The sequence below is a fragment of the Triticum urartu genome, chromosome 1, assembly GCF_003073215.2.
Source record: "Triticum urartu cultivar G1812 chromosome 1, Tu2.1, whole genome shotgun sequence".
In the NCBI taxonomy this organism is placed as follows: domain Eukaryota; kingdom Viridiplantae; phylum Streptophyta; class Magnoliopsida; order Poales; family Poaceae; genus Triticum; species Triticum urartu.
Genome location: NC_053022.1, coordinates 19,402,802 through 19,429,355, shown reverse-complemented (window position 1 = coordinate 19,429,355; position 26,554 = coordinate 19,402,802). Strand labels below are relative to the sequence as shown.

Below are 26,554 nucleotides of genomic sequence, written 5' to 3'. Positions count from 1 at the left end.
CTTCATCAACCTCTCCTTCCCCCTTGCTGGATCAAGAAAGAGGAGACGTCTTCCTAACCGTACGTGTGTTGAACGCGGAGGTGTCGTCCGTTCGGCACTAGGTCATCGGTGATTTGAATCACGTCGAGTACGACTCCATCAACCCCGTTCTCTTGAACGCTTCCGCACGCGATCTACAAGGGTATGTAGATGCACTCCTCTCTCCCTCGTTGCTAGATGACTCCATAGATTGATCTTGGTGATGTGTAGAAAATTTTAAAATTCTGCTACGTTCCCCAACATCTACAACCAGTACATGGAGGACGTGATCTTCGAGGGTGGGCATGGCCATGCCTACGACCCCGAGGAGACCCAAAGGCAGGATGGCCGTGCCCAGTGCGTGCCCGATGAAGAGGCCGACGACGGTGCTGACTACGGCCATGGTGACTCGTGACATGAAGACGATGACATCTATGTCGAAGGTGATGGTGATGAAGAAGAAGGCGTTGATGTTGATATTAGTGGCGAGCCATTGTTCATCGACGAGCTCACCCAAAGAGCGGAAGCACAAAAGAAGAGGAAGAGCATTCGCACGGGTTCATACACACAAGATGATGACAAGTTGATTTGCCAAGCTTGGATGGAGATTGGCCAAGATCCGAGAACCGGCGCGCAACAAAAGGGCATTGTTTTTTGGACGAGAGTCCACAAAACATTCCATGAAAGGAAGATGTTTGAGCCCTACCAAATTACAAGCAACCGTGGCATCAGCTCGATTCAAAAGAGATGGTTGTTCATCCAACAAGAGTGCAATAAGTATTGCGCCGCATTTGAGAGCGTTGAAGCACGACCCGTGAGTGGTCTCGGCGTTGGGGACATGGTATGCTCTCCTCTTCCTAGTCTTTCCTTGCTACGGCCATGAGACTTCGGCCGTGTATATGTTTGCATGTTCACTTGTTGTTGATCATGTGGTGTAGGCATTTCAATCCTTGGAGGCATTCAAGGCCCGGCACAATGACAAGCCATTCACTCTAACGCATTGTTGGACGATCATCAACAATTGCCCTAAGTTCAAGGACCAATACCGTGAACTACAAAGGATGAGAGGACTGAAGACGGCCAAGTTCACCGGAGGTGGAGATGGCGAGGCGTTGAAGAGGGCGAGTGGTAAGACCAACTCCAAGGTTGATGACATACGTGATGCCTCATCCATGGCATTGCATGACACTTTGCATGGCATGATGTCCAAAAGGATGTGAGGGACGAGAAGAAGCGTCAAAGCAAGGAGGAGCAAATGAAGCAATACGTAGACCTTCAAAGAAAGAAATTTGAGATGTAGGAGGCAGCCAAGAGGAGGAAGATCGACATGGAGAAGGCGGCCCGACAAAGGCAGCTTGACATGGAGGAGGCGGCCCAGCAAAGGCAGCTCGACATCGAGGCCGACAATGTCAAGGCCAAGCAGAGGCAGCTCGACATCGAGGCCACGAATGCCGCCACCAAAGCGAAGGAGGTGGCCCTTGCGATCATGAGCGTGGACTTGTCGAAGATGAGCGACAAGACGAGGGTCTGGTTCGAGGCCAAGCAGAAGGAGATGCTCGATGCCGAAGGCCTGAACTAGGTCTTCCGATCGGCCGTGGCCGTTCTTTTTGGAGGCTGGCATGGGTGCCGCTGCCTACTGGGCCGCTGGCTGTGTGCCGGCGAGAAAACATTCATTTTGATGGCCAGCTGTGTTGCGGGCGTTGGTTGTGTTGCCGGCGAGGACAACTATTCATTTTGGAGGTTGGCTGTGTTGCCGGCCGCTGGCTGATGCCGGCGATGGACGTGTAGGCCGCTGGCTTTGTTGCCCGCATGATGAACCGGGACCGCTGGCCCGAACTAGGGCTTGACATTTGAAACGTTGCTTTTGGTTTTTTAAATAGACACGGACAGGATGGGGCAAATGGATGCGGCCGCGCGCTGGGTGCACGGCCACCGCATCCCAGGACATGCCCGGAGACGACCCGAAATCCCTACCCAAACGGACAGAATTCGGACAAAACGGACGTCCGTTTGAGGTCACCCGATGGAGTTGGCCTCAGAGACAAGCAATATTCAATAAAGTCTAGTTTCGCTATCTCTGTTCTCTATCTCTAATCCCCGCTACCTTTTGCTACTGCGCCGGCGATGGCGCCTCCCCGTTGACAGCTGTCGACCCCCAAGCACCTCCAGGCCACGGAATAGCCCTCAGATCCAGAGGTTGTCCCATTCCAGTTACCTGAGCTTGTGCATGGGATACTTGCAGGCTTCAGCTGTTCAGCGCCCCTGCATTGCCTTGTCCTCGTAAAGCCATTTTAGGATCATGATCAGTCAAGACTCGTGACTCGCAACATGACAGGGCGTCCAAGAAAATGTTTCACAAAAACAGGGGCACGGCATGGCCTGCGGGGAGATAATTGCATCTATAGTCCTCGTAGTCGCTGGCGACGTCTAACTTGATCCTGAAACTTGTGTATTGCTTCAATACGATCCCGGTATATGAAAATACGTGATCAATACGGTCCTTGAGGTTGAAACAACAGTCGCCTATCGCCGGCGAGTTTCGAACCCGCGACAGCCTCCCAAATCTGCGTGCGCAAGCCACCAAAATAAGGGCCCTCTTGTGGTATAATCAGGATGAAAAGTCTTCTATATAAACAGCATTGCACATTCCGCTATATCAGGCCCAGACTTCTTTTTTAAGGACGCGCCTGTTAGCGAATTAAGCTGGCAGTAGTTTTATTTTTTGCGAAAAACCGTAGTAATTCCTACTAATAAAATGAACATGGTTTCGAACCTTAATTTCTTTTCATTCTTGTTTTTTCTGTTTCTTTTTTCTTTTCTTCCTTTTCTGTTTATTTTAATTTGTAAAATAATGTTTAAAGTATTCAACATTTGTTAGCGCTTTCAAAACTAGTTCAGAAATGTTCTGAATTTTATAATTTGTTCAGCAATGCAAAAAAATCTTCCTTTTGAAAAAATATCCAGAATTTAAAATAATGTTAGCATTTTTTATTTTTTTTCTTCAACAATTATTTTTTTTCATGTATTTTTGTTCCTTGAAAATCTCACATACAAGCACATTTATTGATGAAAGATTGCACAGTGATATTGCGCTACTATACATGCATATACATACAATTTTGGAATTTTTCATGCAGTAAACATCCATTTGTTTACTAAAAAATACCATGGGTACCCCCCCCCCCTGCACCCAACACGTACAGAATTTTTGAAAATGCGAATATTTTTCAAATCATGTTTTTACAAATTCGTGAATATTATTTGAATTCACAAACATTTATTGAAATTGCGTACATTGTTTTAGAACTCATCAACTAGTTTTTATGCATAGGCGAATATTTCTTGAAATTTGGGAACAGATTTTGATATTCAAAAACAGTTTTTGTTTGTGATGAACATTTTTTGAATTCATGAATATTTTGTTGAATCAGTGAACATTTTTTAAAAGATTGGTTATTTTACATTCCCATACATTGTAACGAATATTTTTTATAAATTTGTGGACATTGTTTTGTAGACATGAACCTTTATTTTTGAATCGATGAACGTTTAAAAAAACTCATGAACATTTTATAAATTCACGAAACTTTTTAAAAGGCCAGAACATACATATAGTAAAGGGTGCATCTCACCATATACAAAGATCGAGCGCTTGTTCTGGTGGCTTGGTCGCGCAGAATCCCTGGGGTGCGCTTTACTCCTTTTTTCTGCATTTTTTTCGCCCCACTAACATATGGGCCTTATACACACGTCGCCTGAGCTAGCCCGTGTCACCTACGCAAATACGAGATACATATGGAATGTGTACAGCCAGGACTGTTGTTTTAACATTAGGGACCGTATTGACCACGTACTTTCATGTATCAGGATCGTATTGAAACAATACGCAAGTTCCAGGACCAAGTTGAACGTCGCCAACGACTACAAGGACTATAACTGCAATTATCTCGGCCTGCGGGAGCTCCTCTACTCCCGAGGATAATCCTTGGGGCTGCACGCCCGTGCCCCAAACTCAATGTTTTTTTGGCCATGAACCTGCACAACAAGTGCAACCGTGAGATGCTATCTCAGCCTCTGCGCGCACTGGAACCGAGGCAACTGATGATGTTGGACGGGGCTGGGTGCCCACGAGACGTGCCATGGTTGTGGTAGAACTTGGAGCCATGCACTGCACTGATGCGTCAAGCCTTGTGCCGAACAACTAGTGGGCGCGCAGGCGCTCGTGCCAGAGCTCAACATCCAATGTTTGGCGGGCATCAAGTTAATTGCATAAACTTTTGCATATGTCGCTAGGTTTGCAGAAAACTAACAAGTCGGTAATCCGTTGCAAAAATCACCGCGTTTCTGGTAAATTTCTTGCAAAAAGCACTGATCAGATGATTTGGTCCGTTTGATCACTTCCTGACAAATAGGTCCATGTTGTAAGGAGATGATTTGGCAAACAAATTTCATACACACCCCTGAATCTAAAATAGAAAAACAATCGAACCCCCCACCCATCCCTCCCCATCCCCTGGTTCATGACCCATCTCGGCCCATGTCCCCTGCGCTCGTGACCTTCCTCCCGCGCCAGCTCTGGCCATCTCACCAAACTCGATGTCGCCGCCGTATCCCGCCGGATCCAGGTAACCACTGCCCGGATCCACCTTGTAAGGCGTCGTGGTGTGCTACCCCCTTCCCTATGAGCCTACCATCCCTCTTCCACATCCATGGAGAGTCTACATCCCCTCGACCGGCATGGCGGCTCCCTCGCCACACTCTTACAGGTCGCCGGCTCGTCTAGGACGGCAACGCCATCATCGAGCCCCTGTCAAGAGAGCCACGCCCAATCCCTGGTGGTGGTGCACTGCAAGGCGTCCCCAGCTGCGATGAGCTGTTGCCTCGGGCACAACATCGAGCCAGGGAGGAGCGTTGTCGAGCTGCTACTGCTGCTTGCAAAGCGTCGAGGAGCTGCAGGCCCAAGCACTCTCATCGGCACCGCTGCCGTGCGCGGGGGGGGGGGGGGGGGGGGGGGGAGCAGCGCACGTCTCAAGCACGTCGTGGCGGGGATGGGCATTGTGACCGCCGCGTCCACGAACCTGTTTGTTGGCTAGCACGCGTACCGCCGGTGGTACGCTGTCGTCAGTGTTGGGGAGTTGTCCAGAGAGGGGAGGGGGTGATTGTGCTTATGTTTTAGATCTGGGGGTGTATATGTCATTTGTTTGCCAAATCATCTCCTTGCATTCCGGCTACACTTGTCAGAAATTGAACAAATGGGCCAAATAACCTGATCAGTGTTTTTTACAAGAAGTTTACTGAAAACGCGATGATTTTTGAAACAGATAACTGAATTGATGGTTTTCTGCAAACCTAACCGCAAATGTGGTAGTTTTATTCAATTAACTCGCGGGCATCCACTTGTCCACCTTTCCTTTTTTTTAGAGGGCATCCACTTGTCCAGCTGGTTCACAGCAGGCCACCGGAAGCCAGAAACCCAACCTGGACAGCCCGTTCTCAGGCCGGCCGGCTAGATACGAGAAGCCACACAGATGATCAAGCGTCGGACTTATATGTCGCGCTTAAGGGCGACAGTAGCGGGCCGCCCACTATGTAGGTTCGCTTAGTTCCGGACCGTAGCGATCGCAGTAGAGTTTGCTCACTCCAAAATTTCCCCTTTTGCATGTTTTTATTCGTTTTCTTTTGTTTTCTATTCGGCTCTATTTTCACTGGTTTTCTATTTTCTTTTTCGTCTTCTTTTATGCTTTGCTTTTCTTTGTTTTTTATAGTTTTTTAGTTTGCTTTTTCTTCTTTATACTTCTGTTTTGTTTCTTTCTTTCTGGGGTTTCTTCAGTTTTTTGTGTCTTCCATTTTATTTTTGTTTATTTATGTCGTTTTTCATTGATTTTGTTTTTGCAATAATCTATACCATTTTCATGCAGGTACTATATTTTTCGTACTCTCTTCAGTCCATATTACCTGTCTTAGTTTGTCTAGCTACATATGTACCTAAAACTAAAAGATATATCTTTATCTAGACAAATCTAAGAAAATTAATATGGATCAAAGGGAGTATATATTTAAAACATTGGTTTAATGCGTGTCTAACATTTTTAAATACATATTAAACATTTTTTAGAAACATATTTTGAAATTATTTTTTCCAATACACGTTGAAATATTTCGGAATGATAGAAAACCTTTTTTGCACTAGCTAAACATTTTATGAAAATGTCACAAACACATTTGTGAATGTACAATTTTTTATCGAATTACACAAAAAAATTACATTTGTATATTTTTTTTTGAAAGTTGCACCTACATTTCAAATGTAATTTGCGACATTTACATTTTTTATATTTTTATTATATATGATTAACATTTTCCGCATATGTGAGTCATTTTTCATAATATGATTAACATTTTCCATAACTTTTTACATTCACATTTATACATTTTTTGTATATGGAAGAGACATTTTTTCTATATATGTTATAATTTTTCAAATGCAAGTTAACATTGTACAAACTTGTATTTTAGTTTTGTCACGCATACAGTTTAGAATCTTGTGAACATTTTGTGAATTGTAATGTACATTTTTTTAATGTATGGAATCTTTTTTTTTTGAATTACGAGGAGATTTTCGTACAATGTATAAACATTTTTTGTACACTTGATTGACATTTAGTATTTTTTATTCACATCGTAGATTTTTCATATACAGAAAAACATTTTATACACTTTTAACATTTTTCAAATGAAGGATTAAAATTCTATGTAAAGTGTTCAATGTATATATTTAGAATTTTTCAAATAAAAGGAAAATTATAAAAAAGGAAAACAAAGATGTTGACTAAAAGGGAAGAAAACACACACACACACACACTCACTCTCTCACACACACACACACACACAGAGAGAGAGAGAGAGAGAGAGAGAGAGAGAGAGAGAGAGAGACGAAAAAACTAGTTACGTCAGCAGACGCGCCAACCTCTCCCTGCAGGCAAGCCCTAGTAGGACTCGCAGCGAGCGGCACATAGCTGCGCCCATGAACAAGAAAAAACTGAGCGAAACATGCTTATTTATTGCCATGAAATCTGCAGTAAGTTCTCCCAGTAAAATAGCGAAATCCGCAGTGAAAAATCTTCCATCTCTCTAATTTCACTCAGCTAAAAAGCAGTATTATCTTGCGACGACCGATCAAGGCAAGTTGGTCTTAACTATTGTGTCCACAGCTCCTAAGTCTTAACCTGACACAATCAACTGAGACAAGTTGCTCTTAATTATTTGTTTTAAGCCCCTCTCAACTCTTAACCTGACACAATCAACTCAGACAAGTTGCTCTTAATTATTTGCTCTGAAATCTCAAACGTACACACCACCTTAGATATATTTACAGGCTTGCATGCAATTCGTCCCATTCTTCTACTGCATACACTGTTTTTCAAAGACATACGTCAAGTGCCACCTTTTCCATGTTTCTTCATACGTAGATATGATTGTACCACTTTATTTTGTTTCCCACCCCAAAACTAAACTGCTAACCTACACCCATAAGCGACCATTTCAGTTCGGTCGATGCTAAACAGCCTTATTAGGGTTTTACGCTCTCAACTCTATAGGCATGTAAATACTTTAAACCTCTGTACTTCAATGTTTTAATGATACAGAGCTTCATGTGTAGTAGATCTACATTTATCTGAGGGGAGGTGTAATTCCCAGCTTGAATATTGATCATCCTCTGTGTGTTGTACTCCAGAAGGCAAGTGCCATCACAAAGAAGGTCAAGGTCAGCAGGCTGTGACATAGGAATCTCTAATCTCTTATAAACCTTTGAAAGGTACCTATGTACTATGTTTCTGCTGATAATAACATTCTAAGGAGGTGAGGGAGGAAACACTACTCTTCATTTTAATTCTAAAGGGGGTTGTAAAGATCATAATTAATGTGGGGTTTACTACCGTTGTCTACTTCTCTCTGAAAACCGATGAGTTGAGTGCATTATTGTGCTATGTAGTGTGGGTTTTTAAGTCTACTTTGTTGTTTATGAAAATTACTACTCGTATACAAATCGATGTGTTGAGTACATTGTGCAAACAGGTATGTGTTCTTTTATTGTGTTAACTGTGTCATTCCTACTTCATATGTGCAAATGGGTGATGTTTTGATATATACAAATATCAATTGTGTTATTTTGCTGTATGTTGTCTCTTCAACTAAAAACTCAAATTATAATATGGTTAATTTCATATACATATTCCACACGGTTATGTTTTTTTAGAAAAGGAGGATGACCCCCGGCCTCTGCATCTGGGAGATGCATACGGCCACTTTATTAATTATTCTCACAAGACCTTACAAAGTAATACAACAGTAAGACTAAAGCCGCCGTCTAAGCACCTCAATCCAACTGATGAAGGGGCGCAGATAGCCTGGGCCTAATACCAAACAGACATCGCAGCCAAACCTAACATCTAAGACCTGAGAACCCATCCAGGACGCCTGCCGGGCATGGGTCTCACTGGTCCGGCGTGCACTCAGATGCCGCCGCCGCCAACTGCCACCGCTCCATCTTCAGAACTGTACTGATGCATCAACCTTGCTCGGTCTGGCTATCGCCGACGCCACCATGGCGCCAAACGGCACCTCCTCCCTGCGCGTAAACAGCTGAGCACGTCGCAGTCACCACTGATACACCTCAGCGCCATGCTGCCAGGTATCACCAGCCGACACAGGTTGAAGTCCTTGGAAGATCTGTCGTGCGTAGCACCTGCCGACCAGGCATGACAAAGCGTAGCACCTGTCGGTCAGGCATGACTTGACATCACCACTGAAGCTCCGTGCAAGACGAAGCCGCTCCACCTCCTTCCTCTGACATCCAGCGCTGCTCCGCAAACGATGCTCCCAAGAGAAGAAACGACACCGCAGTGCCGCCATCGTCCGATCTGGAACACCAGATCCTAGGGTTTCCCCCGCAGCAGCACGAGTGGGTCGACAATAGTTACACGACGATGCCTTCATCAAGGTAACGGCGAGAACGCCGCCATCGCCCGCCGTCGGCTCGGTTTTCACCGGCAACCATGTCTCCCCTACTCGCAGCCAGTACAAGATGATGGATCTCGAGATCCGATCACCAAGCCTCTGGCCGGCCACCTCGGGATGAAGATGACCACCACGTCCACCAGTGTCACCACGTCGGGCACGCGTCGCCGCCGGCACCCCCATGGTGCCTAGAGGCCGACAAGCCCCGACGAACCCCCTGCCTCGCCAGCCGCCATCGCCCAGACCCCGGCACCACCAGATCCAGATCGGATCGGGGTCCAGGGCCCCAAGCCGCAACCGCCGCGGAGGCAGCACCACGACGGTGCCTAGCCCTCCAGCCCGCCGCCGAGTCATCGCCGGAGCTCCGCTGCACCACGCCGTCGAGCCGCCGCCGGGATACCTCGTGCCGCCGCCAGAGAAGCCACAGCCGCCGCGCGTTGGAGAGGCCTGAAGCCGCAGTTGCACCACCGCCAGGCAGGGGCGCCGCCACCCAGCACGCCCTCCGCCGCGCCGACGTTGCCGCCGATCCGATCCCACCGCCGTGCGACGCCCCTGATGGAGATCCCGATCTAGATCGAAGATGACCTCGACCGAAACCCTGCCACCAGCACCGCCACACCGCGCCACCTCCTCCTAGCCCAGTCGCCGCCGGATCCAGCCATCCCCACCCGGGAGACCAGCCGGACGAGGCGCCCCTTGTCCCCGATCTGACGGCCCGCACCGCTGCCACGAGGACCAGAGGAAGGAGGGAATGCCCCGCCGCCGCCCGCGCCGCGCGGGCTTCGCCCGGCGGGCGCACTCCGGCGGCGGCGAGGGGAAGGCGACGCTGGGGAGGCGACGACAGCGGCGACCGATCGGGATCTCCTGAGGCGCGCGCGCGGGGCGCGCCGCGGGAGCGAGGTCGCAATATATCAAGTTCAGTATATATGAGTTGAGTTAGAAAGATTGTTTTGCCGTGATCCACACGGTTATGTATGAAAGTAGTTTGGGATGCTGGGCAACTATTAAATGGCTACACGCAAACCTTGTGCATAGTACATACAATCATAAGGTATGTGGTGAAGAGAGGCCATTTGGGACTAGACATCCTAATCTCCAATGGTAAATCCTTGGTGTTCTCAAAATTGTAGTTGACTGCTTCTTGGTCACTGTGAAGCCGATCTTAATTTCCCGGCAAAAGACGTCATCCGTAATTATTTCCCTTTTCCACTGCTCGTGACACATTCAAGTCTTTAACCACTCTTCACTTAATTATTTTTGCCAATTGGAGAGCAAAGAAGTTAACAACAATTATCCCATGCCTAACACACCACGACCATTGGAGTACCATTTGTTGTCGACATAATAATATATAAATCAGGTGTGAATAAGTTGGCTGATGTTATAACTGACGAAACATGGATCATGCCATCCTAGCTAACTGCTAACTAATATCAACTGTCAATAAGTTACTGATTTACATATATAATATGCGGCGAGTGGCAAGATACAGTGACATGCCTCGAGTAATATGCTAGCTTACCAAACATGACAAGTGAGCAAACGATATTACTCTATGCAAGCTAGACAGTAGATGTGATCTTCCTTGTATTATTTTGTTGCCAAGTGGGACTACTATTTCTTAATTTATGGAGTAGTTGACTAGTTGAAACAGTAAGACTTTCCAGTACAAGGTACAAGTTTTTGTACCACCCGCGTCTTGTCCTGTGTCAATTTCTGTCATAGAATATCATGCACCATGGGCTACTTTGGTTGGAGACCTGGCTAAAATTTACCTGGCCTGGAGCGTGCCTAAGACTAGCCTGAAGTTTATGTCTGGTTGCTATCCTGGGAATTCAACTAATAGCCTGGCCTGGAGCGTCTTGCATGGCCATTAGCCTGGTTGAATCACCAGGCGCATGTGTTATCCTGGCCCAGGCGTTGGGAATCAGTAGCCTGGGTCGTGCCTGGAAGCTAATCGCACCTTCTCTTGCATGTAGTAGTTGTTTATTGGCTGATAATAGCAAGTCAGGCTGCAAGGACACGTACCAAACAAGTCACATGCAGGCTAGCCTGACCAGGCAATTTCTTTGGAGTTTTCAGGCGCACGCGGGGCTCTAGTTTTACCCTGGCATGGAGCCCAGGCATCCAACCAGACTAGCCCCATATCCTCTGATTTGGTGAAAATATTGGTAAGGGCAGGAGAACCAAAGTTTTCAAACGTACTTTAACAACAAATCTCCATTAAGATACTTTAAGTCATGTGAATAAATTTGTGTCAGGAAATATTGCCACAATCTATGTCTTTTCCTGATTTTTATATAATGGGACTTGCTTCACTTATAGAATATTTACAATACGAAATAGTATAGTGGCAATGGATTTACAAGAATGGGGTTGACTAGCTAGTGGCAAATGCATAAAATTTCCTAAGCCCTGTGTTGGACATATGTCACCATGCAAGTTGTGTATTAGGTGTGTGACGACATGGATGGACATTAATGTTAATCTGATGTGATCATTTGGGGCGAGACAGGGGAATACTATGCCACCGTCGCCTGCTCCACCCCTTGGTGCCCTCCTCTCCGCCGCTGATGCTGGCCTCTCCGCGATGGTGAAGGCCCTCGCATCCGATGGTTGTGTAGGGGTTCTCCATGCACACAGCCTCCATATGCACATCCATGGATGCATCCATGCATCGGCTGCACCCCGAGACGATGGTCAATCCACGCGTAGGCTCCGGCGGCAAGATCGCCGATGACGTCCTCCGCTAGGTGTTCGCGCGCTGGCCGGGCATCCACGAGCGTCGGCGACAGGGTTCTGGGTGCGACGTGCACATGTGCTTGACCCAATCTGGGTTCTCAGCAGGCCTGCTTTAGATCTTGCTGCCTAGGACTGTGCACGGTCCCTGGGTGGCCGCCGTAGAGGATCTGCTAGTGGCCTTTGCGGGCCGATCTCTGGTGTGGGTCAACCTCTCCGCTGGTTTTCGACTGTGGTGTCGAGATGGTGACCTTGCGCGCATGCAGTGGTCAGCCGACGGCGCTCCGGTTCATGACTTCGTGATGGTGATTCCGATTTGATCGGCCAGATGGTGGTAACTGCAAACATACTGCAACGACTTCCTATGGCTCCACGAGATGGTGGTCACTGAAAGGTCTTCAAGATTGTTCATCTCTCCTGATCTAGTGGTTGACTTTGGCGGTGAGGTACAAATTAGGGACGATGACTTGACACAATGGAATGGTTGTGCAGTGGCGGCGGTCGCAGCGCATGTAGCTGTCAGGATCAAGGAAAAGTTGTGGCGACAACACATTAGTGACTTTGATGGTGGTGCTACTCGAGCACCCGATCTTGGTTCCGAGTTGAAAAGCCTAGGTCAGACCTGAGTGGTTATACCTGGCATTGGCGATGTTTCTTATGTCGTTACCTTGTTGAAGGCATTGCTTTGGAGCTTTTTTCTTTGTTTCCTTGCCTATTCATAGCTTTGGTCTTATATGGCTTTGCTTGATGCCATCGAGTTTCTGCATATGTGTGAGTTGGTGTTTGTTGTGTGCATCCTATCTATGCAGAGGCCGGGTGTGTGCTCATTGTGTTATGTATCTTCATGATGCTCCATCTTGATCCAATAAAATCCACCCTGCTTTGTTGAATTTTTTAGATGGAACCAACCAAAAATAGCTTTTATACAGTAGGATAAATTTATGGATTGAATGGTTTTGTCTATGGCTTAGCGTGCAACCACTCGAGTGATGTCTTTCAGAGGGATGATCATTAGTAGGAGAGGTGTCAGCAGCATGAAGTGGGGGCAATGGAAAGAAATGGGTGGTTGACCTCAGCGACAGTTGCCGCCATCATCTTCAAGGGCTTATCAACTTCGCACAGGTAATTAATGTGCTCCTAAAGCCTAGATAAAAGCCCGATTGGGAAATCGAGGACCCACCTTTGCACCAGCGGTATTGGAGGTCACTGTGAGGAATCACCAAAATAGGAGATGAGGCAGTCTAGAGGAACAAAGGGGGTGGGAGGAGTCCGTGGAGAAGAGAAGGGCGGGAGGACTGCACAAGAGCATGCAAAGATGTGGGCCGAAAAAGAAGCCGGAGGGGGTGCACATCACCACAATCATTACAAAGTTTCGTGGTATCAATAGAAAAGCGAAAGGAGCGGCCTACACAACACATTGTACCACACATAAAAAATGCAGGTACCCCCTCCATTGGGATTACAAGGTGAAATGGGTTTTTAAGTCTTTAATTTGACTAACGAAAGCCTTTGAATCTGTCTCGTGGTCCTCTCTATACAAAATCCTTCGCCAAGGTAGCCCTACAAGGGTTCTCACCTAAATATTTGGGTCAAATCAATATTATCCTTTCAACCAAGGAAACTACCATCCTTCTAAATGGAATCCTAGGTAGATGTATCAACTGTAAATCTTCCTTCGCCAAGGTAGCCCTCTCTCACATTTCCTTTTCATCTGCTTCAACAACTCATCTCACACAACTCAGACCTACCACTACTGCAGCACCCTTTGTTCGCCAACCTTCCTCCCTACAATCTACAATATTTCAACAATTATTATAGTTGCTGCTTTCACAACTGCGGCCTCCAAACTAAAGGAAATTCTCAACAACATCGCACTTGCCATGGGCCTCACAACCAATTTATTCAAATCAACCTTTGCTCCCGTTCACATGGACAAAAATCCACAATAGCTATTTCCAGTATCGTAGGTTTCCCTACCGCCTCTTTCTCACAAGTCTATCTTCGGCTACCGCTCTCACCCACACAGCCACCACCAATCACCTTCCTCCCAACTTTTAATGTTCTAAAAAAATCCTCTCGAGTTGCCTGATGACCCACAAGTGTAGGGGATATATCGTAGCCTTTTCGATAAGTAAGAGTGTCGAGCCCAACGAGGAGCAGAAGGAAATGATAAGCGGTTTTCAGCAAAGTATTTTCTGCAAGCATTGAAATTATCGGTAACAGATAGCTTTGTGATAAGATAAATTGTAACGAGCAACAAGTAATGAAAGTAAATAAGATGCAGCAAGATGACCCAATCCTTTTTGGAGCAAAGGACAAGCCTGGACAAATTCTTATATAAAGGAAAGTGCTCCCGAGGACACATGAGAATTATCGTCAAGCTAGTTTTCATCACGCTCATATGATTTGCGTTCGGTACTTTGATAATTTGATATGTGGGTGGACCGTTCCTTGGGTACTGTCCTTCCTTGGACAATCATCCCACTTATGATTAACCCCTATTGCAAGCATCCGCAACTACAACAGAAGTATTAAGGTAAACCTAACCATAGCATGAAACATATGGATCCAAAACAGCCCCTTACGAAGCAACGCATAAACTAGGGTTTAAGCTTCTGTCACTCTAGCAACCCATCATCTACTTATTACTTCCCAATGCCTTCCTCTAGGCCCAAATAATGGTGAAGTGTCATGTAGTCGACATTCCATTACACCACTAGAGGAAAGACAACATACATCTCATCAAAATATCGAACGAATACCAAATTCACATGACTACTTATAGCAAGACTTCTCCCATGTCCTCAGGAACAAACGTAACTACTCACATAGCATATTCAAGTTCATAATCAGAGGGGTATTAATATGCATAATGGATCTGAACATATGATCTTCCACCAAGTAAACCAACTAGCATCAACTACAAGGAGTAATCAACACTACTAGCAACCCACATGTACCAATCTGAGATTTGGATACAAAGATTGGATATAAGAGATGAACAATGGTTTGAGATGAGATGGTGCTGGTGAAGATGTTGATGGAGATTGACCCCCTCTCGATGAGAGGATCGCTGGTGATGACGATGGTGATGATTTCCCCCTCCCGGAGGGAAGTTTCCCCGGCAGAACAGCTCCGCGGGAGCCCTAGATTGGTTCCGCCAAGGTTCTGCCTCGTGACGGTGGAGTTTCGTCCCGTGAGCTTGCTTATGATTTTTTTTCCTCGATGAAAGACTCCATATAGCCAAAGATGGGCATCAGAGGGCCACCAGGGGGTCCACGAGGTAGGGGGCACGCCCAGGGGGGTAGGGCACGCCCCATCCTCGTGGACGGTGGGTGGCCCCCCTCTGGTACTTCTTTCGCCCAATATTTTTTATATATTTTGAAATTAATTCCCATGGAGTTTCAGGACTTTTCGAGATGTGCAGAATAGGTCTATAATATTTGCTTCTTTTCCAGCCCAGAATTCCAGTTGCCGGCATTCCCCCTCTTCATGTAAACCTTGTAAAATAAGAGAGAATAGGCATAAGTATTGTGATATAATGTGTAATAACAGCCCATAATGCAATAAATATCAATATAAAAGCATGATGCAAAATGGACGTATCATTGCCACGCAAAAAATCTCACAAGATGTGACCATTTGATCCTCATAATTGTTGTTCTAGACCCACTCCTAAGTCTAACATTCTTTATGTCTATTCTTCAAATCCCGAAGAGTAATGAAAACTATCAAAACTCTTAGAATATCATATTTATGGATTGCTGAAGACACTTGCTCGGGGGCACAAACTTTGATTGCTTGGAATAATGTATGCAAACCGAAAATTTTGGTGGTTTAGCCATTAAGAACTTGCATATAAAAAATAATTGCTTGCTTATGATATTTGTGGTTAAATCATTAGTACCCTCGCCCACCCGTTGGATGGATTGGTTCAAGCTACAACACCCAATGCATTTGTTGCTATTGCCTCTAATGCTTCCTTCCTTTGCGAAACTATCAACCACCAAATGCTAACTCTTCATATATACAATATCCTTTGCATTTACAAACAATGTCACTTCAATCTACTTTTAGCAGGATGCTTGGCTCTCTGCCATAACCACTTGCAACTGCTTACCCAAGCCTTTACTCTCGTTCTACTCGACATTTTGTCAAGTGGCAAATATCTTGTGTTTTGCTATATATTCTAACCTGGAAAATCGTCTAACCTTTGCTGCCACACAATAATTGGTTTTCATATTGTCCATGTTGTAGGACTCCATGCCTTCGGCTGAACAAGATTTACGCTTCCTAATTGGGGGTACGAGTTTCTCTACAAAGCACGCCTACGTCCTTCTCCTCAGAGAGCCTATGAAGACAAAATTATAGGCATTATCTTGAGAATGATGTTTCCTAACAAGATCAAATTGTTTGTCTGGCTCATGTTTCACAACCGCCTCAATATATGGAGCCAACCTCGCCCACAAGAACAATATCGACAACCAGGAGTAACCATGATGACACCAGGGCGGAAGAGACCTGCCGCCGCTCCGGCTGCTCCGGCGCGTCGTAGTCCTTCTCCTCCGTCACGTAAGCAAGTAAAGAAGACAACCGCTCCGTCTGCTCTGCCGGCGTCTAGCAGTACAGCCAGAGGCGGGAGGACATACAGATTCGGTCCTTCTCTGAAGACTCCAGAGAAGTTACCATACGAGAGGACCCCGGAGGAGAATGCCGAGATCGCGCGAGAAGAAGTGAGGAACTTCTTTGAAGGGGTGAAAGCAAAGAAACATCCACCTCCGGAGGAGAAGGTAGATCCGGTGAAAGCGAAGCGCACTCTGGCTGCCCTGACAAAACCACCCAAGTCTCCGCCGAAAGGAAACTATGAGCGCATTATTGGAAAGGAATTTGTCGAAGCGGAGCGGTCTGGAAGTACTGTCAGTGATCAAAGGCTGAAAGAACGACGAGCTGGGAAACAAATTGCACAGCTCGGCGAACAAGCGAAGCAATCGTGCCCCCCGCTCAAGGTGCCTAGCGACATCGTCGCTAATGATCCGAGGATGGTGCCCGGTTATAGCAATCTTGGAGATTACCTACCCGACGATGTACATTATGATTTCATGGAGGTGCAGATACAAAGATACGAGTACGGGAAGCCTCTCGTCAAAGATGAAAGATCTCTATCAACGATGATGCGAAGATTGCATGATTGGTACTTGAAAATCTGCAGAGACTCTGGGGGGAGGAGTACATTGTATGTGAAAGTTAAAAAGGAGCATGACCTCGTTGGAATTGAACTGTTGCCTGTTCCATTTGAGGAGTTCTTTCAGTTTTTCAATCAATTGGCCCTCGATAAAACAACGGTCACCTGCTACTGTCTGTAAGTAGTACTACTTCTGTCATTAAGTCTCTCTATATAGCTCAGCTCTTTCATTGCATGTATTTATAATCATCCTCACTATATTATGCAGATTGAAGATCGCCGAATTGAAGAAAATACAAGTCGGTGATATTGGGTTCATTAACACGTATCTCATAGATGCAACTCAGGTTAAATTTCATCCCGCAGATACCGAGGCCAACTTGCTTCGATCGTTGGTAATAAATGAAAACAAAGATATAATACTCTTTCCTTACAACTTCAAGTGAGTGTTACTGTCTTGTGCGTATTTGGTTTCCCTTATATATTAGTCAAGGTTATAGTAATGTAATTGATGAGTTATGCATGCGTGTGCAGTTTCCACTATATTCTCCTAGAGATTAAGCTTGAGCAGGGACTAGTAACCGTCTTAGACTCAAGACAAAAAGATCCCCAGGACTATGCGGACATGACTCAAATGCTCAAGAAGTAAGTTAAATCGATCATTATCCACCACATCAGCAACTTTGTTCATTTTCTGATATATCAAGTAATTGTTTTCTTTGTCTGGCAGGGTTTGGAAAAAATTCACCAAAAAAGCTCCGGGACTCCTGAAGAAGTTGCAATTTAGACACCCGAAAGTAAGTACTATAGTAGCATGTTCCACGCATCTCCTATTGATTCAAGCGCTAGTTTCATCAATACCATTTGGCATCTTTCTTATCAGTTTGATTGACCTCTATTTCTTGTAAAGTGGTTGTGGCAGGAACAAGGGAATAATTTCTGTGAATACTACATTTGCGAGTCCATCCGCCACACGACCTGTGAGCGGGGCTACTTTGACGAACAATATGAAGTGCGTAAATAATAACATTCACAATTTTATTTTATTACCATCATTTGTGTTGAGTTTCATTCATTCATTATATATATATATATATATATATATATATATATATGTATGTATGTATGTATGTATGTATGTATTAACCCCCTTCTTTAAATTAGATGTTTCGGAAGCGGGATGAACTCCTAGCACCAGCTCGCATGCGAGCAATTCAAGAGGAATTGGTGGCATTCTTTCTTGACCACGTGATCGCTGAAGACGGAGAATACTATGTGGACCATGAGTCCGTATGTTAGTAGATTATATTTGTAAGAGATAATTATTGTATATATGTAGCCGGTAGTGTCGGATAGATATACGAGAACTTGTTGTTCGACCAATCTCTCGGAGAAGGAGAGGTGGTCGATATCACTTCTCTCTGTATGCATATATGTTCATGATGATCTTCTATTTTCTTCGTTTGCTTACTAGCTAGCTAGCGTGTCTAGTCCTCTCTATACGTATGTATAGTACGTAGCGTCGACCAAGCACGGACATAAGAGAGGACACTTCTCTCTATTAATTATAGCTAGCTTACACAATATATGAAACACCTAAATTAACCCCCCAAAAACCCCAAACCCCCCCCCCCTTTAAAAAAAAATCCCAGTCACAGAAATGCTGACGCGTGGATGCCTATTGGTCCCGATTGGTGCCACCAACCGGGACCAAAGGCCCTCCTGCCTAGGCTCCGCGCACAGGCCACGTGGAGGCCCATCTGTCCCGATTCTGGATTGAACCGGGACTAAAGGGACAGGGTATTAGTACCGACCCTTTAGTCCCAGTTCAGGAACCGGGACAAAAGGCCCTTACGAACCGGGACAACAGGCCCTTTTTCTACTAGTGAGGGAGGATGCTTCTAACATTTTCATCTCATTCCCTGCTCTAACAAAATTTGGCAGCGGCTTGGTATCACCCCCACTAGCCTCTGCATTGACGACATATGGGATGCACCTCCCCCTGCCAGTGTTCCTCAGTCTACTTGACATGTTGTGTTTCTTACCATACTTTGGAAGCTTTGGGATGCACAAAACGCCAAGTTCTTCAGAGCATAAGATATGTACTCATCAGCCTCCATGGTTAAACTTATCTTCACAAACATAGACCGTTGATCACGCATGTTGTTTAAGCAGTGATACAAGGATGCCTTCTTCTCATGGTGGTTATTCCTCTCCCTGTGTGCAAACGTATCTATCTAACTATGTATTGTGATGTATGTGGCCTTGTGCCACCATCTCTCTGAGTAATATATTTTCAGGTGCGGAAATCCCCCCCCCCCCCCCCCCCTGGCTGATCGAATTGAAGACATAAAAAGATGTGCAATGTAACCCTAAGAGATGGGGTACAGTGTATCACGACTATTTTGTTTATGGGTGCATTTGAAAGGACGCGGCGTTTTGGTGCCCGGGCTCAGATGAGCCCAAGCATGAACAATAAAACTACAAAAAAATAGAAAACAAATTCAAAAAATGACTTTTTCGTGTGATGCAAGATGCTCAAAGGCGTGATGTTCACGTAAAATTTCATGAAGTTTAGACATTCGACGAGCTCGTGGCAAAAATTCAGGTATGTGATAAAAATTTGAAAAACAACACTATTGATACCCGATTTTGTCTTGTTTGCCGCATGCTCCTATAATGTCCAAACTTCACGAACTTTTGCATGAACATCTTGCTTGGAAAAAAATTCGGATTTCTTGTGTTTGTTTTCTATTTTAAATCATGTTACTATTCACCGGGCTCATCTTGAGCCCGGGCACTGAAGTGGATATTCGCATTTGAAGTATGAGTTTCAGGTAAATTAAGCTGCCAGGATTGTATGCCCTCATTTTGTTATTAGTTTCTCGTGTAATCGTGCATGCCTCATTTTAGATTGCATATCCATGTGTGTAGGTTTCATCAGCATAGACTGCGGGCTAATGGGAGAGGAGAGCTATGTCGACGACGAGACGAACCTGTTATACGTCTCGGACGCCGGCATCACCGACACCGGCACGCCTTACAACATCTCGGCGGAGTACTACCGGCCGTGGCGCTCCAGGAACGTCCGCAGCCTGCGGAGTTTCCCCGATGGTGCGCGCAACTGCTACACGCTACGATCCCTAGTGTCCGGCCTTAAGTACCTCTTCCGCGCCACGTTTCTCTATGGCAACTAGGATGGCCTTAACAAGCCACCAGCGTCGTTCGACCTCTACATCGGCGTCAACTTCTGGACGGTGGTGAACATGTCGTGGTGGGGGTCGGACCAGGATAACAGGGCGGAGGTGGAGGCCATCGTAGTCGTGCCACACGACTTAGTGCAGGTGTGCCTGGTGAACACCGGCGGCGGGACGCCCTTCATCTCTGGGCTGGAGCTGAGGCCGCTGAAGATGTCGCTCTACCCACAGGCAACGGCGGAGCTGGGCCTGTTCTTGCTGGCCAGGACAAACTTTGGCGCGATAAACGAAACAATCATCAGGTTCCCCGATGATCCATACGACCGGATATGGGACACTTGGTCCCGCCCCACAGTCTGGAGGGAGATGTCGACGACCGAGAAGGTGGACGGCTTCGACAACGGCAACTTCGAGGTGCCCATGAAGGTGATGCAGATGGCGATCACGCCGCTGAACGCCTCCGAGAATATCAAGGTTTACTGGCTCGCGGAGCCCCAACCCAATAACCCGTTGCCAGGGTACCTTGGCGTTTTCCACTTTGCCGAGCTGGAGCTCCTTGACGGGAACACCTCGCGCCAATTCCACATCAATCTCAACGACCAGCCCCTCTCGTCCCTGAGGGCCGTGACGCCGGCCTACCACTCCATAACAACCATCTACAATGAATTCACCAACCCACGCGAGAGCCGCTACAACATCTCCATCAAGGCCACAGCCAATTCCACGCTGCCGCCCATCATCAACGCCTACGAGGTGTTCTCCGTCTTCACCACCACCAACGTTGGTACAGAATCTCAGGATGGTAATCAATTTAGTAATTAAGCATATCTTGACATCTAAAAAGTCTTATATTAGTTCAAAGAGGTACGTAGTACCTATCTATCCCAGGATGATAATCCCAGTATCTGTCTATCTTGTACTACTGAAATATTGGGTGCCCTGTAATTTACTATTGCGTGCATGTGTTCAGCATCTGCCGCCATGGCGATCAAGGCCAACTACCAGGTGCGGAAGAACTGGATGGGTGACCCTTGCTTTCCCAAGACTATGATGTGGGACAGGCTGAATTGCAGCTATGCCGCTGCCAAACCTCCAAGGATCACAAGCATGTAAGTACTAGTTCATTTGATCCACACGTAAACACTTATATTTAATAATGAAATATACAATAAGCTTAAAAAATTGCAAGATCAATAATAGTTTATAGTCAATTAAGATAGAGTTACATGTTGGCACAAGGGGCACAGACCCGTGTCGGACGTCGCTCCGGACGAGTAGTTTCCGCCGGTGCACGTACGTACGCAGCAGCCGCTAGCTGTGCTAGCCGGACGTTTGGTTTCGCCGAGAAGACACACACGTACAAAACTCGCTAGCTATCGATCAGCAAGCAGCTGAATCGATTCGTCCGCCGGCCACAACGCACGTACATGTACACGTACGAGTCGCCGGTTTGCTAGCTCGAAACACACGAAGTGACTTGGTGGCTAGGGGCACCTATCGTGCCCGGTAATCTGCTTTATTGATCCGGGTTGAGTTTACAGGGTCTATTACATGTGTGTGTCTATATATATATATATATATATATATATATAATATATATATATATATATATAGTGTTACTATTCATCACCCAGAGTGCAGAATACGTAATTCTTCATCCGAGGTAATCTTACGATCATTTCATAATTAAATTACATTTTGAATTCAAATAGTTACATTCCTATTGATTCACTACGTAAAATTTAACATAAGAAAATAAAAATATAGGTCATAAGACAAGAAAATTTACAGTTTATATGTATTTTAGACTATGCTTTTATGTTTGTAATTTTACATAACATAAAATATTTTTTATGGCGATTATATATTTTCTTACGGTCCCTTTTTGCGTCGGAAATAAAACAAAACTTACGGAACGTAAAATTACGGTGCATTGATGGTAAAATAGAGGGGGTGAAGAATAATTATTCCTCACCCAGGGTGACTGGTAGCGCGATATATATGCAAGATTTCCTCAATACATGATGGTCCTCTGCCGAGCCACACACAAGTAGCTTTACAACGCTATTCTGAGATCTATGAACTTTTGGGGGAATAAACACTCTACCGATCCTAAGGAATTTAACCTCAACTACAAAATGATCATAAAACAATCGGTCTAAACTAGTACCTGAAAAACAAGATAAGGCCGTCGAAGAATCAGACTGAACCATAACTGGATGTTCTGTTTGTTGACGAGCAAGCGACATGCCCATCATCAACGCATGAATCTTTGTCCCAAGTGCCTCCCTGCAGTTAAATAAGTAGTGATACCCTGAGAAATTGACTGAACAACCATGCCGCCGTAAGATCATCCCAACCGCCGCCGTGCCATCCTCCTTCAAAAAAGAACCGTCAACTGATAGTGCCACCGTATTGCATGGAGGTGCAGGCCGTGGTAACACTTGAGGCGTACAAATAGACCTTACCTGTCCCAAGAATCTTCTACTACCATTTTTCCTTTTAACATATCTTCCGTTGAGGACTTTTGAGCAGCAATTATCGATCTCATCTAGCTAACCAGGAAGTCGACCGACACTTGAATCGGAACGCCCTCCTTCCCCTGCGTTATATCCCAGTGGAGCTTCCATATTCGCCATAATAACATGATGATCATACTTCAAACTATCTTTGAACCGCCAGCTAGAAGTAACAGTAGCAAGTCGTTGCCCATATCGATCACCTCCTCCTTGCGCGGAATCGGCCACACAGACCCAATCGTGTCCCACAAGGTGCTTGCATGCATGCATGCAACAAGGGCATGGTGTGCCCTTTCATCTTCCTAGCTGCACACGGGGCATGTCGCTCGTGTGGTAAGGTGCCGGTACTGTTTGTTCAGTCGTCGCCAATGCTCCGGACACTACTTTCCACACAAGTATCTTCATCTTCTGTGGCACTATAGTTTGCCAAATAACCTTCCACAATGGCCGTTCTCCATCCAGCTGCGAGCTAGACGCTCTATCCGCAAACCCGACATTATGTTGTGCTGTTGCCAACCGATAAGCACTCCGGGTGCCAAGCCAAAAAAATCATCCCGGTGACGAGGGGATGTTCTAATCTGAAGAATTTTTATCACATCCATAGGCCAAAAAAAAAACCTCTATCCGTTCATTCATCCAAGCACCATTATCAGCAATAAAATCAGACACACGGTTAAATCTCCAATAAATTTAATTATGTAGATAAAAAACAATATTTGGTCTCTCAGCTACTAGCTGTCACTGTTTACAAAATTAATCTCTCAACTTCAATATCATGCATACTTCTTGGACCCTAAGCTTTTCAAATAGAAAAAATATAATGGGTGCTGGACCAGCGCCGGATGACCCGGTCAAAGCTTATATATGATCAGATACATGGCAGCCTAGTCATTAAATAAAAAATAAAAAAACTTGAGAAACATATTTCTCAGAAAAGGTGATTATATGTTAACATAACAAAAGCAGATTTGTTTCAGCATGATTTAGAAATTAAAGATTTTTTTAAAGGATAAACAGGTATGTGTTTTCTGTTTTCTTAGGATCTCAAAAACTGATAAATAAATTAGTGATGCATTTTTTTGAATTTTCATTATGTTCATAAAAGATATTTGTGAGCTACACAGAATGCCTTATATCGTCATGATACTTATATTGTGTTTGCTACTTTTTTAGAAATTCCAGTTTCACAGTTCCACATTTTAGGCCTCCAAATGTTTTATCTACTTTTTTAAAAGTTTAATCTACACAGTCCAAATGTTTTATTTATCCTATGTTTTGTGATCGGCTGCTTTCCTGTGCAGAACCACCAACGTGTTGTCAGTCTTGCCACTTTAGCTGAGGCTAGAACCAAAATTGCCTAGATTAAACTTTTTAGGCCTCCAGTCCAAGATGTCTGGTTACGAAGTTTAAGGAACAAATCTATAACTGCCAAATGGTTGAGAGACCAAAAGGGTATTTATTTTACTACGGATAGCGGACTGATCCTTGGTATATACATGTCTTTTTTTTTGTAGAAATCTGTCCTCCAGCGGCCTGAATGGTGATATATCGTCTTCTTTTGCAAATCTCAAGGCCCTCCAATACTTGTACTAATTACTAATTCCGAAGTTCCTTATTTATTTGGCTTATATTTTATTATAGGTTTCAGCAACAATAATAACTCTTAAGAAACTAAAGATCATCTTTCCATATCTTGCAGGAATTTGTCAAACAATAACTTGACGGGCGCTATTCCAGATGCCCTTTCACAATTACAATCGTTGACAGATATGTAAGTCCGGCAACAAGTTAGCACTAGCTAGATAATGATATCTTGATCCATATGCAGGCACACTAAATTACAGCTCAGGCACTACACATGACACATACATTATAATTAATAAATTTTTACCCAACTATTTGAGTTATCATATATATATGTAGTGTGATTAATTTGTTTCCTCCAGAGATTTGTCTGGCAACCAGCTCAATGGATCGATTCCCTCTGGACTTCTCAAAAGAATTCAAGATGGCTCCCTGAATCTAAGGTATGCATACATACTTCATAAATTTCGTAAGGCATATTCATTAACTAACTTGATCATTAATTTCTTAGACATGGCAACAATCCAAACCTTTGTATTGGTGACAATTCATGTCAGCTTGCTGCCAAAACGAAGAGCAAACTGGCAATCTACATTATTCTCCCCTTACTTGTCATTCTGGTGATAGTATCTGTGGTCGTCCTAGTTTTTTTCTTTCAAAGACGACGAAAGCAGCAGCAAGGTGAGAGTGGGGCCTTTTCCATCATGATCCATCTAGCGCACAATAATGTCTTGTTGGTACATTAATTCATCAATTGCATGTGTTATACATGAAGGATCAATGAACAATAGGACCATGATAAAGCCACAGAACGAGGAGGAAATGTCAACGAGCCATGGTGGTGCTAGTGATTCGCTGTGGCTAGTCGAGAACCGCCGGTTCACATACAGGGAACTCGAGATGATAACAAATGGCTTCGAGCGGGTGCTTGGCCAAGGAGGGTTTGGCCGCGTCTATGATGGCTTCCTGGAGGACGGTACTCAAGTGGCGGTGAAGTTGTGGTCCCATTCCTCCAAACAAGGTGTCAAGGAGTTCCTCACAGAGGTACATTGGGACCATCCTGTGACAACACATGTCTTCAACTCTCCGCAAAAATTTATGATTCGCATGTGAAAATTTGTTGTGCTTGTGCAGGCTCAAATTCTAACCCGGATTCATCACAAGAATCTTGTGACTATGATTGGTTACTGCAAGGATGGGGAGTATATGGCTCTTGTGTATGAGTACATGTCACAAGGAACCCTGCAAGAGCACATTGCTGGTATGAATACCAATTCCGACTAACAATAAAAAGTAGCTTTTGACTCCCAGGAAAAAATATAGCATATAAAAAAAGAGCTCTTAGATGTTCCCTTTTAACTCATGATATACGAAAGTCATCCTCATCTGAACTATTGTATTTGCAGGAAGCGAGCGAAGTTTACATTGGAGGCAGAGGCTTCGGATTGCACTTGAATCTGCACAAGGTTCATGCTCAAATGCATTCTATTGTTGTTTCTTTCTTTTTACAATAGAAGAGAACACTATTCTAGCCTATGAAATTTTTGGAGGCACTTTTTGTTGTCGGAAACACATCTCTGTTTCCAGAATCTTATGGTTGGCTGGTCTTTTGATGTGTAGGGTTAGAGTATCTACACAAGGGGTGCAACCCGCCTCTTATCCATAGGGATGTCAAGGCCACCAACATCTTATTGAATGCTCGACTAGAGGCCAAGATCGCAGATTTTGGCCTGTCCAAGGCGTTTGATCACCACAATGGAAACTACATTTCAACAAATACAATTGTTGGTACACCCGGATATGTTGATCCAGAATACCAGGCGACGGTGCAACCCACAACCAAGAGCGATGTGTATAGCTTTGGTGTGGTATTGCTAGAGCTGGTCACCGGGAAGCCGGCCATCCTCTCGGAGCCAGAACCCATGAACATTATTCATTGGGTGCGACAGCGGCTAGCGAGAGGCAACATGGAGGGTGTGGTGGACACACGAATGCATGGCGGTTACAATATCAATGCCGTTTGGAAGGTGGCGGAGATCGCACTCAAATGCACCGCACAGGAATCAGCGCAGCGGCCCACCATTGCTGATGTTGTGGTGCAACTACAGGAGTGCTTGGAGCTCGAGGAGGGTCGCACCCATGACTTCAGCACTGGCAGTGGCAACTATGATTGCTCGAGCTGGAATTATAATGCTTATGGCAGTGGGCAATCCACTGATGTGAGCAAGAATGCTGCATTTGGGACGGAATTGAGGATGCCAACAGTGGGCCTCGGTCTAGCTCCTGCTGCACGTTGA

General features: G+C 45.1%; 1 pseudogene; it reads left to right on the top strand.

The window, feature by feature from the left end:
• The first annotated feature begins 1,345 nt into the window (after positions 1–1,345).
• LOC125532580 lies at positions 1,346–26,554 on the top strand (annotated as a pseudogene).